This window comes from Ruditapes philippinarum, unplaced genomic scaffold, assembly GCF_026571515.1.
Source record: "Ruditapes philippinarum isolate M1 unplaced genomic scaffold, ASM2657151v2 ctg278_1_1_1_1, whole genome shotgun sequence".
In the NCBI taxonomy this organism is placed as follows: domain Eukaryota; kingdom Metazoa; phylum Mollusca; class Bivalvia; order Venerida; family Veneridae; genus Ruditapes; species Ruditapes philippinarum.
Window position 1 is genome coordinate 88,293 of NW_026865046.1, and position 18,447 is coordinate 106,739.

Here is an 18,447-nt window from a genome sequence, read left to right on the forward strand (position 1 = left end):
TAAACCATTAGGCCTCCGTTTAAACAAGATTTAGATAAACTTAAAATTAATCCATACAGTATCCTTCAAAATGACGATGAGGATATTCCACATTGGACTTATAATTCCATGAAAAGAAATATTAACCTTTCAAATATAAAAAGTCATCAAATTCACCTGAACATTTCAAAGAGAAGTTTCTAGCATTTAAGGAAGAACATGAACATTTTATACATATTTATACGGACGGTTCAAAAGAAGGTTGCAAAGTAGGTGCGGCTGTGTTCGAAAATAATTTTACATCTAGAATGAGGTTACCAGATAATGCATCAATTTTTACTGCTGAAGCAAAAGCTATAAATTTAGCATTGTCATACATAGATCAACATACCCAGGATAAATTTGTGATATTTTCCGACTCGCTGTCTGTTTTAATATCCATTAAAAATAAAAAAAAATCTGACAATATCATGATAAGGAAACTTCTTTTCCGATTTAATGATATGCTTTAAACAAAATCTGTGAAATTATTATGGATTCCAAGTCATGTAGGTATACGAGGCAATGAAAAAGTAGATGCATTAAATTTAAAAAAGAAACTGACTTATTGTTACCTACTTGTGATTTTAGACCGGCTATAAATAAACTCGTATCATCTGAATGGAAAGCAAATTGGGAAAATGCCGCTTTAAATCAACTTCACTAAACCCATCTCTTGATGTGTCACCATCTCTATCTCTGTCAAACCGCCATGATCAAACAGTTCTTCTTCGATGCCGAATTGGACACACTAAAATTACCCACTTTTCTCACCTCACGAATGACAATGCCCCTATCTGTGTAGCTTGTAATGAAAATTTTACTGTCAAGCATTTTCTTCTTGAATGTCATGATTTTTCACAGGCCCGTTATAGATTTTATTGTGTAAATTCACTCAAAGAACTCTTTAATACAATTCCATCAAAAAACCTCATTGATCATTTGAAAGAGATAAACTTGTATTCTAGGATCTAATTGGCTCATCTTTATTGTCATTTACAAAGTTTTACATAACATTTTAAGCGTATTATAGCATTCGGCACGATATGGCCAGTTATGTGTTGACGTGCCGTAAAAATCCAAACAAACAAAAACCAAAGCTTTTGCGTCTCTCATAAAGGTAAAGTTGACATATTTTCTTTTGACGTTTACTTGCTCACGATAACATTGCAACAAAAATTGACCTATTTAATAGCTGTTAATTGTTTCTTTTTAATCTGCTAATATAAAAAAAACTTAAACAATAAAACATTTCACGCATTGTTCTTATGGTTTCATACATAATTGCAATTCACTCAATTTTATGATCTATATAATACTGTTGTGCAGTTACTTCAAACATGTACATACCAATACAAACGTCAAAAAGTATGTAACAAAATAGCATTGTTCATATCCATATTGGCAGTATCTGTAAAAGACGTCACACTTTGGATCTATGCTTTAAAACAGCCGCAAGCTCATTCGGCGGCAAAGCAACCGAGTCTAATATGATTTTGGATCAGACGCATGATTTACTGCGGAATGACATGATTTATTTTGCGAGTCGGCAATAAAAATAACAGTACAGGAACATTCGTATATAGTTTTACACTTCATGGCCAATTTTTAATTTCTGGTTTTGTTGCAAAACATTTGTACTTACATTTTCTTCAAATGGAAAGATACAATGTTTTCTTATCTCCCTATACAAATAATGGACTGAGCAAATGTTGTTTTCCGAGATTTAAAAGATAATCATGCGAAAACACGTTGTCTCCACATAATGGGGAATTGTTTCGCGTTTGGACAAAACGTGGATAGTGCGGTGCGGACATAGTTCTGGTTTCAAAAAGTTAAATTGCCACAAATTATAAAATAAACCACGTGTGCTGTTCTATTCTGGTTAGATTTAGCAACAGGTCTGATGCCTTCAATGCCTTACTCACTATGTTAACGCTCATATTTGATGTTTTATCGTTGGACATTTGCTTATTAAAAGTTTATGTATCGTTTAATAGGGATATAATTGATTAATGTTTAAGACATATGATAAACCTGTTAAACACTGTTATATACAAATAAGACACATGGTGTCGGATTCCTGGCACATTACGACATTAACTGAAGCATACCAGTCCTGTCACAGTATGAAACGATTATTACTAGTGACGTAATGAAATATCCGTGTCGTTTTGCTTCCCCTTTAATTTCAACAACTACACAGATCTAAACAGAGATTCGTCTAGGTAGCATTTTTTTCGGCTCTTCTAAAGGTATACAGTGTACAGCTGACAATTCCTTCGCAGTCATTTTACGCGTGCGTAAAACCTCGCTTGTCATTTCTATTTCAACAATTTTAAATGTTATTAGGGTACATGATACTTGCATATAAAACGCATCTGGTTTCAATGCAAGCCATGTAATAATAGTTTTTACAATAGCTTCGACTGAATAATAAAAACGGAGATCATTCAAAAGCAATGACGTTTTGATTGAGCAAAAAATGTGTGACAATGACCTATGCAACATCTCTAGTGCCCGGTAACGCCGGCCTAATTAACATATTTGTTATCCTCAATACTATAAAATTCGATTTATTGATCCCGACGGACCACAAAACCATAAAACGCTATGGTAACATACTGTTACGGTATAAATCACTGGGATTTTTTTACAGCATTATCACTTCACTAAGAATCAATGTTCTAAAATAGCAGCTTGTTCAAAAAGATTTAATAACAAGACATTTGCATATAAACAGCATCTGATGGTCAATGCTTTCAGAAATTGGAGTTTTGCCATACCTTGACTAAAGTGACTAAAAGGTTAACCTTTTTACAACCTACTCCCATGTTAAGCTTAACGCTGTGATTGTTGTTCTAGAAATAATTGTAGCGTTGCATGCCATTTACTCCTTTCATCCTTTCATGATGAAAATGTATTTAACCTGCTACTCTCAACACCTACTTCCTATGAAGTTTATCGTCAGAAAGGTAGATCACTTTAGTTTATTGTACGTAAAGTAATAATAATGACGATAATTAATGGCACATTTCTATAAAATATGCTCTCCCAATCCAAAATAGGACGATTGTATATTCGTACCAAAACAGTGCTTTCTTGTCATTCGACCGGATATAGAACTTGTTTCGTCCAGAAAAATTCTTAAATTGGAAATTTAAAACAAGAAATGTTTATGTGTTCTAGTAACACTGTTACAGAATTCTTTGTCCATCTGTTGTAATGAAATACAAGTTAAGGTGTGCGTGTATTTCCAATAACTAACATTTTTTACAGGACAAATATAAATGATGATTCAAATTTCATAACAATTTCTGTCACTTTACGAATTAATATTCAGCTACACACATCTGTATTTAGGTAATATGTATCAAATACACTAACAAATTGTGTTCCAAATATATCGTCTCATATCGTCTCAGTCAGCATTGTAAACAATGTATGCCAAATAAATGTCAAAAAATATATTCATTCTATTCCAATTTGACATTGCATAATATTGCATTCCACAATTTGTTATAAGCACTATCATACTTAATATGTCTATGACAGCTTGTTCAATTTAGCGTTATATTTTGCACTCAAAAAACAAGCAAACAATATCATAAGAGTACTTTTTTCAATTATATAACCGTTTGTGAAAAGGGAAAAGCATATTTTAGCTTTTACCTTTAACCTTGTTACCCCAATGTCAATAGGGATAATCTAATAATTATGACCAATCAATATGTCAAATATGAAGACTTTGTGATAAATAGTTTTTAAGATAAGAAGCCGAAACCATACTAACATTCAAGGCCCTTGTGACCTTGGCCTTTGACCTAAAGACCCCAAATCAATGAGGGTCACATACTAGTTATGACCAATCAGTTTGTTAAATATGAAGATTTTGTGATAAATAGTTTTCAAGATAATATAAAGCTGACACTATTCTGATATTTAAGGCCCCTGTGACATTGATCTTTGAACTATTGACCCCAAAATCAATAGGGATTATAGTCGTCATATGACCAATCGGTATGTGAAATATGAAAAGTTTGTGATAACAAGCTTTCAAGATAATGAGCCGAAACTAAACTACCAATCAAGGCCCCTGTGAACTTGATCTGTCACCTAGTGACCCCCCCCCCCCCAAAAAAAAAAAAAAAAAATTGGTCATCTTCTAATTATGACCAATTACTATGTGAATTATGAAGAATAAATTTTCAAGATAACAGCAGAAACCATTTCGGCATTTAAGACCCATATGACCTTAACCTTTGACCTAGTTACCCTAAAATCAATAGGGGTCATTTACTAGTAATGATCAAACAGTATGTGAAATATGAAAACATTGTGATAAATAGTAATCAAAATAATAAGCGGAAACCATTCTAATATTTAAAACCCCTGTGACCTTAACTTTGGAACTAATGACCCCAACATCAATAGAGGTCATGTACTAGTTATGGCCAATCTATGTCTGAATATGAGGAAGTTGTGATAAATAGTAACCAAGATAATGAGCAGATATCATTCTAACATTTAAGCACCCTGTGATTTTGACCTAGTGACCCCAAAATCAATAGCTGTCATCTACTAGTTATGGCCAATCAGTATGCGAAATATGAAGACATTGTGATAAATAATAACTAGGATAATAAGCAGAAACCATTTTAACATTTAAGGCCACTGTGACCTTGACCTTTGACCTAGTGACCCCAAAATCAATGGGAATCATTTTCTAGTTACAACCAATAACTATGTGAAATATGAATACTTTGTAATGAACAGTTTTCAAGATAATCAGCGGAAACCATTTAAGATCCCTCTGATCTTTGACCTAGTGTCTCTAAAATCAATAGGGGTCATTTACTAGTAATGACCAATCAGTATGAGAAATATGAAGACCTTGTGATAAATAGTAATCAAGATAATAAGCGGAAACCATTTTAACATTTAAGGCCCCTGTGACCTTGACCTTTGACCTAGTGGCACCAAAATCAATGAAAATCATCTTCTAGTTACGACCAATCACTATGTGAAATATAAAGACTTAATGGCGAATAGCTAGCGGAAATCATTTTGACATTTAAGGTCCCTCTAACCCTGACCTGTGACTAAGTGACCCTAAATCGCTAGGGTCATTTACTAGTTATGACCAATCAGTATGTGAAATATGAAGACTTTGTGAGAACTAGTTTTAAAAATAATCAGCGGAAACCATGTGTTCTTCCCACGGACAGACCAACCGACATTAGCAGAACAACATACCCCCTCTTCTTCGAAGGGGGCGGCATAATAAAAAATATTTTATTTTGAGATTCGTTCAATATTTTTTATTCCATGACATTTTTCTCCGATTATGGACGTTTTAAGCACATCATAAATCTATGACTAATGAACAATCTGTTGAATAGAAGATTCTAAAATAATTCTCCATTGACAGAAAATAAATCTGATCAAAGTTGAAGTTATCTCAAGATGTTTCAGACGGATCCATTACCTCCCTCGACCTCAATAACGATATTTTATGTTTTTAAGTTAACCTACTTACCAACACGCATTTGACCTATATTGCAAGTTCTTGAGCTAATCAAAACTGACGTAAACCCATTGTATCTTAAATGTTTCTGTCAATCGGCACAAATTTTTTCGTTGCCATACAAGTAAGCAATGTTATAAAAGGCTCAAGTCAATAAAGATATCAATAGATTCACATTAACTAAATAGTATTATAACTTGCAGTAATTGTTTGACATTCCTTAATGTTAAGCCATTTGCTACAGACTTTCGTAATATCTACGTCTACTGATCTTACATTCTCTCAAACATAAATTGTAATCGAGTGAATTTTGAATGTTTTGCTCCGTAAACAGGCAGTTTGGCCATAATGATTTATACTTTCTTTTATTGCACTACATAATTATTTTATCCGGGTTATTTCTATTACCACGTGCATAAACAAGACAATATCAGGACCCGTGATCAGGTACAAAAGTGATCCGGAATCGTACCAAACAAACTGCTTTTGTTTTGATATTTGCCGTAATTTCTGGTACTCAAACTTAAAGTTATACATATATTATATTAACTAAACTTAAAATATGATGATACATATACATGTACTAGGCTATACATTACCTAACACTGATAATCTATCACAGATCCTGGCCGTACCCGGCCACAATACATTACTTAAGAAACACACTAGATTATGCAAAGACAATTTTATCAATTTTCTTCCTTATATGAATTGACACTTTAAAGCTAACTAGACAAGTATTGCTCGTTTACGTTATTTTTTTCAATTACTTAATTAATTATGTTTTGTATTGAACCATCTGATGGCATGAGGCTTTAAGACAAAGTGGAATTGATTTAATTAGATCCATTTTATCAGGCATTGATTTAAATATATCATAATAATTGTAAATTATCAAAGTGATGTCCGGTAATTTCAAAAAGAAGAAAACTGTACTGATATTCATAACAGAGATTGCATAAGTAAGTCTTGAAATTTAGATATTGGCTGTATGAACTTGCCGCCATTCTTTACATACGAGTATATATTTCTGTTGTTTTTGTATTAACGACTTTACTGTTAACGTATTTATTTTCCCCAAATGACGTTTTTTATATTGCATCTTTAAAAATTTAAGAAATGTTTTTTTACATGTTATTTAAAATTAGATATAACAACAGTTTTTTTCCGTTCATAGAAATAGTAAAAATAACAAAATATGCCTCTAATGCTTTTGCTTGATTAAAACAAAACAGGACTATTCAATTTGGCAAAATAGTTTTTTAGCTTGTATAATATCTGGGTTAAGTAAATTCAGTGGTCAAGTAAATAAGAGTTCAAGCGTCTTTTTTCCAAGAATAGTAAGGTTTTGTTAATCGTGTTATTTATAGTCGGACAAATTCACACTACGTTAGCATTATGAATGACTAGTTATTGAAGAGCGTCTGCAAGAAATATGGACAATGGAATTTTCATACCATGGCTTAGAAATTAGTTAATTTAATAATAATTACATAAACCGAGATATAAAATCTCGTGGTATAATTATGTTCACAGTGTTTTTGAAAAGGTTAGTCAGGCTTAATATTCAAAATTGAAACGTTCCACGTATATTTCTTCATTTAAAGCAGCCCATGTTCCCGAAAACACGGTTATCAGTATCAAAATTATGTTCATTAAATTTTTAGTTTATTTGGAGACCTTGTAGACAAGTTTGAATCGAAAACAGTTAAAACCGAAGTAATCAAGAAGATGAAAACAAAAATCGGGTACATGTAATTGCACTAAACTAAGTGTTCATAAAGAAACAATGGTAATATCGACAAAATGCTTGAGTATATGTCAATATTATATAAATAACACATTGGTTTGTTGGTAACAGTAAAATATCATCCCGAGGAAAATACTGTTACCCGAGGCGTAGCCGAGGGTAACAGTATTTTTACGAGGGATGATATTTTTACTGTTACTCACAAACCCATGTGTTATTTATTTTATTACCCCGAACAAAAATACTGTGATGATCTGAAATTGTCAACTAAATCTAACTGTAACAAAAATAAACCAAGAGTAACAATAACTAAACTGTCCTTACCTTTTACGTTTTAAGTGTACTTTAGGTCTACTTGAGAAGTTTTCTTTTTCTTTTATTCTTTAAGCAAGTGATGATATCTACAAATCATAAACATACAATAAGCTAGGTTTTTGTTTAGAAAACAAAACACTAACCCATTTACACGGTTATGATCTGTGAAATCTGATCCTTCTGTTTCCAGAATATTCTTAGTATTGTTTTTGATGAAATATCGTCTGCATGTTCCAGTTTGACACATAATTATTTACATTGCAATTACTTCCGTTGAAAACGGATGTTCACTTTTTGACTATTCAACAAAAAGATATTTTATACTCTAAAAGCACACCAGGTTGCAAACAACTAAATTTTATGAGTTTCATAGTTACTTCAGAGAATAAATTGATGTCCTATCGGGGTTTAACGTCGAAAATAAGAATGAATCGAGAAAAAAATGGCGGCCATTTTATTTCATTTTATTTAGAAAATAGACCACGTGACCAGATTTTATACTGTTAAAAATACTGTTATCTATGTAACAGTACAAAATTCTTAGTCACGTGGTACTTGCATTAACAGTAAAAATAAATCCCAGAGGCCTATGGGAAATTAGCATTACGAAAAAGTGAGGGGTAATAATATAGATTATTGTTTTACATGGTTTGGTTTAAAACAACGCATAGAGTTAATTGTTATGTAGAATTGCTGAGTTCATATATATCGTTACCGGTTGGAATAACTGTAAAAATGTCAACCAAAGTGCGATTGCTTAAGCATATTATTAATAATTTGATAAGCTTTATTTGTACAAGTATATTGCGCTTTAAGTGTGCCGATATATGGATGTAAATTAATTCAATACAATAATACAATACAATACACTTTATTCCGCTTTAAACTTACAAATTGTATAGCAATAACAACAACATAAATACATGAGAAATGGTTTACACAGGGTATATGAATACTGTTAGAAATTCACAATTACAATAAAGTACGAGACTTCATTTTCAATTGTTCATAGAGAAAAAAAAAATACAATCATAATGACGTATTTTGCTGACATTTCAAATACTCATTGATATAAAAAAGATGTATAAATAAGGTACGAGACTTAATTTGCAATTTCATATATAACAACAATTAACACATCATAAATTTGATAACCTGTCATTTCGTAACTTTGATGCAAAATAAATATAGTTTGCTAAGTTAGTAACATTAATTTTAACATTTGTTGACATTAAAATTTCAAAATTTCTTCAGTGTTGGCCATCTGCAAAAACATCTTTTAAAGTATTTCATTCTTAGATCTCTGTATAACGGACATACAAGAAGAAAGTGATATTCAGATTCTAAAACTCCCATTGAACAGAATTTGCATAATCTATTTTCTCTCAGAGTACCATCATATCTCCAATTCAAAGTCGACGTTGATATATTATTTTACATAGTACAAGCCCCTCCCCTCCTTTCACCAGCCTGTGCCCTTTCCCGTTTTTGGTTTGGTGCCTCCTTAGGGTGCCCTGCCGGTGTGCCTGAGATGTGTTGGTGGTTGTGTTCTGCGAATGTCCCCTTGTATGTTGATCTTTGTTCAAATGTATTTTATGTAATAAAGCATCAGGTAAAAAGGGGATCCTACAATAATAATGTAAACACAACGTAAAGGAAGAACTTGATCGAGTATGTACATGAGAAATAGTGCAATGTGTTTGTTTCTTTGCCATCCTTGACTTAATCAGTATTCATTATTTTTACATTTAGTATAGAAAGTTAAAAGTTATGGACTGTAATTAACTCTGTAGCAACATTTTTAAAGCATGACCCCTGCTGTTTTGAGCATATAATCTGTACAAGGGGAGATCCACCGAGAGCAATATGTACATGACAGATAATGTTAAGTGAACATATTTTTTGTCCCAAAGCACCGGCTTGAGCAATAAACACTTTTCAACAAAATATTGTATTGAAACTTCAGAAAAAGCATCGTTTTACAACATCAACACATCACTTGACACCTGAAAAAAATAACAAAATTCGTTAATAATGAGTGTTGTTTATTTACTTGAACTTCTCAGGAAAAACACATTTAACTATAAAGTATAAAAACAAGGCGGCATTCAATAGAGAACGCAACCTCCAACACGATCCAACATACCTAAGTCACGATTAACAATCACTAAGTCACGCAATAAAAGCTAGGCCTTTTAATCAAATTGTGACTTTTTGTTACATTAAGTTCATTCTACACACCTACAATACAATTAAATGTGATTAAAGGCTAAAATGTTAAAACTGTTTTCCTTTTTGATTTTGTTGTAGTGTTTGTCTCTCTTAAACAATAAAAATACAGATCAACGTAGATTTTAAGGAGGCTTGCATTTTCCAAGTTTGAACCTGAACAGACTAATCAATCAAATTAAGATAAAAAGAAACCTTAAAGAACGCCCAAAATGGAAATTTGGAAATGTTACAGATTTTGTTGTGTTGGGGTAGCGTTATTTGAACGTCATCTCGCCTGGTTGATCTAGGTTTTCAGTTTTGCCGTTTTCGGCGTTCTTTAAGGTTTCCTTTTGTGACCATTTGATCCATATGTGTTTATTATGTCGGACTAGCGGGTATAATACCTATTCAGCTGTTCAGTGTGTTTTCACAAAAGGACACTTGGTATTCAATAATCAATATACAACAAATCGTCGTTCACTTCATCAGAGGGGAAATTTCCCCGTGTTAAATCGCTTTTAAACAGCTTTGATCATTTGAAGACTTCAACAATACTACACAAAACAACATCAATCAACTTTTGAAAAAAATACAAGTTAAAGGAATTAGAGGACAAAGCATAAACAGTTCTTAAAATTCACCGTTTAAATCGACCTTCCGTTCTATCTCTGTTCGCTCTTTTTTCAGTACACCAAAAGTTTGAAGTTGAGCGAAAGTTTGCCTTGCGTGCACACGTGATAGAATCAAAAGTCCCAGGCGGGATTCGAACCCACAGCGGTTACTAATTTATTGGTCTGTAATATGGATTTCAAACACATGTAACGTCAAAGGTGTGAATAAAGTTCTTCCAAAGGAGAGGCTGAACATGGTTTTGATAGACACGCAGTCTTTATTGAATATTACTGTGTTAGATTTATTCAATGAAGCGTAGGAGAAAAGTGGTTGTTATTAATAGGTTTTATTTTATTCGGAGGTGGACTAAACAAAGGTTTTACTGTAAATACACTTTTTTGCTAACAATTACAACAAAAATATTCTCATGGCGTAAAACTTTATACTGATAATTATAAGTCACATTTTGTTTAGATATTTTCATAAACAAGTACAGGAAACATGAATAGTTGTGTCACCAGCTTTTAGAGAGACTTAGATAAAAAAAAGTTATTTTTTATTCTGTAATGAAATGGCATTCTCTATTCACGTCAACATGTTCATATGTCGCAGACTTTTATAAAACATGTGTTCAGCATGTGACATGATAAATGATATAAATGAGAGAAATATATGCTAATGTTATTATGCAACTGGCCTTAAAGTGCTAATTTATTTCTTTTTATTGGCAATGGCAATCTTTAATGTGAAATAAGAGGGAATTATTATCCTGCAAACATAAATATTTATTTTCTCAATTTAAATGTCATTTAAATTTTGTCCAACTCTCCACTGCTTTTTCCTACATAAACTATATGTTCACAAATAAAAATATTAAATCAAATACGGCTACGCTTTAAATGCTACTTAGAAAAAAGAAAAAGCTGAAAACTGATTTTGCACGTGACAGCTCCACCACCTAAAATGTACACTAGAAATAACAGGTTTGCTTCCGCATCTATTCATGTATTGCTTTTATAAAAATTCTGTACTGGGTCTAACGTTGTTCCAAAAATCCAAAAATTTACATAATATGGTATTTACATATGATAGCCTGTTATAGATGGAAGAGTTTACGGTGAATCAACTTGTATTTCCTTACATATTATTCTTTGGCTTTCATACTTGTTTCTACTAGATGTGCATTTAAGCACACATGAGCTAGCTCAGGGTGAGCTTTTAGGACCGTTGAATGTCCGTCGTCCGTCCACACGTGTTCGTTAACAGCGGTCACATTTTTGCCTCAATTATCATCAAACTTTGTCAGGATGCTTATCTAGGTAGTAGCTCGGATGAGTTCGTACATGAATCATCTTAGATGAAAAACTAGGTCAAAGGAACTAAAAATAGAAAACAACTTGTACATACTCTAGCGGTCACATTTTTGACTCAATCATCATCAAGTTTGTCAGGATTCTTGTCTAGGTAAATAGCTCGAACATGAGTCATCTCGGATGAAAAACTAGGTAACAGGAGCTAAAAATAGTGGCTACTGTTTTGATCCAAGTATCCTTGAAATTGGTCTGAAAGTTTGTTTTAATGATTTCTAGGTCAAGTTCCAATATGGGTCACCGGGGGTAAAAAACTAGGTCACACTGCTTAAATATGGATAATCCTTGTTGGTCACATTTTTTACTCACCTGTCATGAAACTTGGTCAGAATGCTTGTCTAAGTAATTGTTTGGATGAGGTCGATGGGTCAGGTGAGCGATCTAGGGCCATCTTGCCCCTTTTGTTTATTATCTGTTATCAACATAACTGACTTACTGACTTAAGCCTAGACAGGAAATACAATCAATGGAAATATTCAATTCATCAAAGAATGTATCGAAGGAGTTCTTCTAAATGTTTGCATAAAGGATAAATCTTGCACGTAAGTCTTTAGAAAAGATATCAATGCATTGTCGCAATTTATCTATTCATCATTGCATTGTCGCAATTTACACAATATTTATCCTACATTCTACCAACTGATGCTTATGCTGTAACAAAGTGGAGGCAATATGGCGATATTTTGCCTGTTCTAATGAGTAGCTCACGAAAATCGATGGTTCTATAAAGTTACCGATCGTGCCTGAAATAATGCACGGAGAGTGCCTGAGGTATAAGATAAAACTATTAAATTAAGAGATTCATATAAACGAATTTTAGATCACAATGAAGCATATGCTTATATATAGCTATTTTATTTTAAAACTTCATGTAAAAGGCCCTTGAGACTTAGTTTCTAAATGCAAAATACAAATATTTAATAAAACAATCAGACTTTTTGTTAAAAAAATGTTGTAATTTTGATTACAGTTATTTATTAATTTGGTCATATTTCTTTAACACAATATATCAAAATTTAAGACGTTTCAACAGTTAATTGGGTAAAACACAGCATTAACGGCAAAGACATATCAATCACTTTTCACATACCAAGATCTAATTGGTTTGTTTCGTGTTTTTCTTTTGTAAGGTGTTTCGTTAATCTCAGATTACGGAAGTTTATTGTAAAGACGAGACTTTCTAGGAATACAAAACAAATCAATCTTTATGCATGATAACTGAATCTCCTAATATGTTGCTCTGGCTTAAGTATCATATCGACATTTACATCTGATTTACTATACTGATTTATATTTTGAAAATTTATCTGTATTTTAAGCCCCCGTAATAAAAATGGCAAGGGGGCATATCCAGACCATCTGTCTGTTCATTAGCAGGTGCGTGCTTGTGTGAGTTCGAACACTGGTCCGGTCTATTCATTACAGGATTTCGAAACAATTTGGAACAAAATGTAAGACGCTGTGTCATGCGCAAAGCTAAGACCCCCTAGCTTCAAGGTAGCAAAGGTCAGCAGTAAGCAAAATCTTGTCTGGACCATATTTCTATCATGCATCAAGGGATAAGAAACAAATTTGCACAACTTAACTCATTTTTGTATTGTTATGTGTAAGACCCCTTTCTCCAAGTTCAAGGTCACATAGAGAAAGCAAAGATCAGCAGTTAGTAATTTTTTCCGTTCCATAACTCCTGTCATGCATCCAAGGATTTTGAAAACAAAATTGCACTAATATGAAGCATGTGAAACTGTGCTACTATGCACAAGACCTAGACCCCTGACTCCAATATCACACTTTAGAAATCATAGGTCAGCAGTTAGGAAATTTTGTCCCATAACTCTGTAAAGCATTAAATGCTTTTTAAATAACATGGAACAAATGTGAAATATATAATGCAAAGGTCACATTTAGGCGATGAAGATCCGGTATTAGAAAACCTTGTTCGGCTCATAACTCTGCCAGGAATCAAGAGATTTTGAAGTCAGTTGTTATCAACAGCAATCTGTCCTCTTACTATTAAAGGTCTTTTTATTGGTAATTGAAAATGAACAATTTCAGTTTTATTGTACCGACTAAAGCAGAAATATTTTATTTAAACATTACAATAACCTTTTGAGAATAGATAAGTTTCAACATTTGATAAGCACGTGCAACTTATGCTTTATATAGAGTATTCATAAATAGTTGCCGGTCAAAGTTGTCTTGCAAAGAAACTGGTATCTAAAGAAAAGAAAAAAGAAACTGAAAAGAAAGTCGGTCCAATGCATGAATGGATAAACCAAACACATGTGTAATAGTCGTCGTAAAAACAAACAAGCAAACAAACAATATCGAAACATTGTTTTTAGATCTTCTTTACTTTTGACCAACATTTAGAGGGATGACATTTTACTTTTTTCATAAGAACTTCTTATAACCATGAACCGTCATGACGAAGGTGACTATAGGACAGTTAAATTTATTGTGTTTTAATTGTGTTGTTTACTAGCTATTTGATGTAATTACAGAGGATTGAATTTGAAAATAAAACAGAATAAAGAGCTGTGTGCGTGCAAGAGGGGTATTTAAATATTTGAATAATGGAAATATTAACAATTTTGGACATTTATTCATTTTGCACATGGATGACAATTTATTGCCAGCAAATGCATCCCAAGTAATCAAATTAAGAATCTTAAATGCGATGATTAACCTAAATAAGGCAAATAATGTGTTTTATTAGCTTTTGCTTTTAAGAAATCAACCGTTCCTCGAGCAATGTTTAAAAGTCATGTCAAAATCACTTAAATAATTGTATTACTAGTAATATGTTGCAATAAGACACGGATGCCAAGAAAATAGTATATAAATAACACATTGGTTTGTTGGTAACAGTAAAAATATCATCCCGAGGATAATACTGTTACAGTATTTTTACGGGGGATGATATTTTTACTGTTACTCACAAACCCATGTGTTATTTATTTTATTACCCCGAACAAAAATACTGTGATGATCTGAAATTGTCAACTAAATCTTACAATAACAAAAATAAACCAAGAGTAACAATAACTAAACTGCCCTTACCTTTTACGTTTTAAGTGTACTTTAGGTCTACTTGAGAATTTTTCTTTTTCTTTTAGTCTTTAAGCAAGTGATGATACCTACAAATCATAAACATACAATAAGCTAGGTTTTTGTTTAGAAAACAAAACACTAACCCATTTACACGGTTATGATCTGTGAAATCTGATCCTTCTGTTTCCAGAATATTCTTAGTATGGTTTTTGACAAAATAACGATGATATCCTATGTCTGTTCACCATATCTGTAACGTTTCACTGATTAAAATTGTTAAATAATCCTTTGTTGCATGCTTAAATCGTCTGCATGTTCCAGTTTGACACATAATTATTTACATTGTAATTACTTCCGTTGAAAACGGATGTCCACTTTTTGACTATTCAACAAAAAGATATTTTATACGCAAAAAACACACCAGGTTGCAAACAACTAAATTTTATGAGTTTCATAGTTACTTCAGAGAATAAATTGATGTCCTATCGGGGTTTAACGTCGAAAATAAGTATGAATCGAGAAAAAAATGGCGGCCATTTTATTTCATTTCATTTAGAAAATAGACCACGTGACCAGTTTTTATACTGTTAAAAATACTGTTACCTATGTAACAGTACAAAATTCTTAGTCACGTGGTACACTTGCATTAACAGTAAAAATAACTCCCAGAGGCCTATGGGAAATTAGCATTACGAAATAAGTAAGTTATATCAATCATTTAGATAAAACAATTGACATGTGACTTATACTTAGTATTTGTTCTGTACAATTAACATTGATTAGTGTTATAAAGTCACAAATGAGAAGGATGGTAGTTATATAAATATATGATCTGTTTGTTGACAATTATCGTTTTTTGTTTAATTTGTTTATGCTCTGTTAAAGATGCAGCTGCTTCTATCTTTATAACATGTTTGCAGTTACTCGGCATGTTTTTGATATGTTTTTGAATCGCCTTATTATATTTCTTCTCATTTATCAATCGTTTTGTAATTGAAAACATTTAAGCTGGTTTTTTTTCATGAATAGTTTTTAATTTTTTCAACATATAGATTTACTCTTTTCTTGATAACATATACTGAAATATATGAAATTGAAAATAAAAATAAATAAATAAACTATTATTAAAGCTGGAGAAAATAGAAAGCTATGGAAAGACCCTAGATGTGATAAAGTGAAAAGAATAATCTCTATACATATTTATGTACTTCATAACATTATTTTGATAGGTCTCCTCTCAAAATTATAATAAAACTGAAGTAACAACACAACGATGTGACAGTGTAAAACAGTGTTTTAAACATTATTCAGTAGGAGACAAACGTTATTATTTTTATCTAAAAATAAGTTACTTATAAGTATTTCAGAAAAGAAAATTATTTAGCATATTAAAGTCGATATTTCGTTATTTCTTATTTTACCTTTAGTAACCAAAACAATACAAACTTCACAAAAAATATCTGAATCATTAACTGGGTTATTTTTCTAGGGGTATTGGAAGCCAAAACAGTGTGAAGTTCATAAAGGTACAGATATGACTGATAGAGACATGGGAGAAACGATAACCAGAAGATGTCTTGCGCGGCGTTTTGCAGCAAGGGCTTTGTTTGAAAATATAATCTTCAGTCAAATAGATTTGAGGGAAATTCTACATTGGCTAATTTACTACTATTAATCACTTACTTTTCTTTGAATATGGACGATAATGATATATTTGTTATTATGTATAGCTTGTGTTGCGTTCGACGTATGCCCCTGCATTGATTACGTCAACGAATCATGAAGTTTGGAATGTGAGAAACAGAACGTGGCATAATAGGCCGTCTGTCAAACAAAGTAATGTTTACTGAGATTATGTTCGTAATATATAGCTCAAATTCAACGTACTTTATTGCAATTAAAATACTAACAACAACAACAACAGCACACAAACAAAAAACAACAAAACAGTTATGTCGTTCTTCGCATCATTGACATACATGTACGTTTGTTGTTTTATCCCCGTTAAGTGTGTGCTTAAAAAACACGTGATTCATTTTTTATTTATTCTTGTCTTATTACTTTCAGACGTCAATACACTGAGCATGATTCATTTTCAATTATGAAAATGCAAAACAAAGGTTCCGTTTTCATTATTAGAAGCAGGGAAATGATATTCTCATTATCGCATAATATCATTTATTTTTTATTTTCATTTGAAAAATACTTTAATAAATAATTGATATTTTACAAATGAGTTTTGTTTCTGTTTTCATTTTGGTAATGGATTGATTACATATCATGAACATTCAAGAAATGAAAAATTGTAAAAAAACAATTCATTCGTACAGGCTCGTGTGAGTGCATATATACATTATTTTATTTGTGTATTTTGTTATAGAACATTATACTTTATCGTGTATCTGAAATAATGTATATCATTTTTTAGATACCACTGGAAATTTTTGGGAACAGAGTGTTTGCTATAACATTTGATAATTTAGCATTTGTAACCATATAATTATCGTATATAAAACATAATGTTGGATTTTTCTTTGATTGCAGAAACGTGGCTCACTCATATCGAGCTGGAAAAATTTTCAATTTTGCTGTTTTGGGCGTTCTTTGGTAGGATTTTGTTTGTTCCATTTCAATGAAAATGAATTGTTTCTAGTTCTATGTAGCTAGCACATTTCACCGGCAACTATGAAACGAGTTTAAGGAAAATTATAATATTTTCAGATAAAGACTTTCTCAAAATTAAAAACAACTAACTGTTTTATAGAAAAGAACGAAAACATCTGAAAAAATAAAAAATAGTTAGTATGTATTGCATGTATTGTGTAAAATCGGATACTTTGCATTCTTATGCAAATGTTATGTTATTTATAGCTCTATTCTATTTACTCACAACTTCACAACAAATTTTATCACGTCAAAATATGAAAACAAATTTAAATTACAATGTTATATTTCTTAATATGTAACATACAGTTATCTCATTATGAAATAGTAGAATATAAACTTAAAATGGCATTATCCAACAGTTAATCTGAGTAATGTAGTACTACATACTTCTACATTGTCGTACAGATCTCCAATATTAGTCCATATAATTTTATACAATTTATCTAGCACATAGATTTTAATAAGCGCCCAGTGAAAATTGTCTTATGTTAATTCACTAATTCTGTACAAAAGAACATATACCGAAATGGGTTATGAATGCAAAAATGAACATGCGGGGAAAATACATAATTGCAAATACTAATCTTCAATGATAATTATATTGTTAAATTAAATGAGGAAATTGTAAAATCAATCTAAAGTGTAATTGCTCTGTGCCCACAAGCGTGGTGCTATTGTGTTTACTATTTTTGCTTGTCCATGGACCCGATTTTTATCAATTAATCCCTTCGATTTACAGCTAATAAAAATTTGGAATCAAGAACTCCTTCTGATTTCTATTATGTAAAGTCATATATTCGTTTCCCGTTCGGTGATTCGCAGCATGTCATATTAATGAATGAGAACGGGAACAAACGCCTCATCCGCTCGCCGGGAAGGCAGTATAAAAGACAAAACAAAAATAAACATATATTCGGTACTTT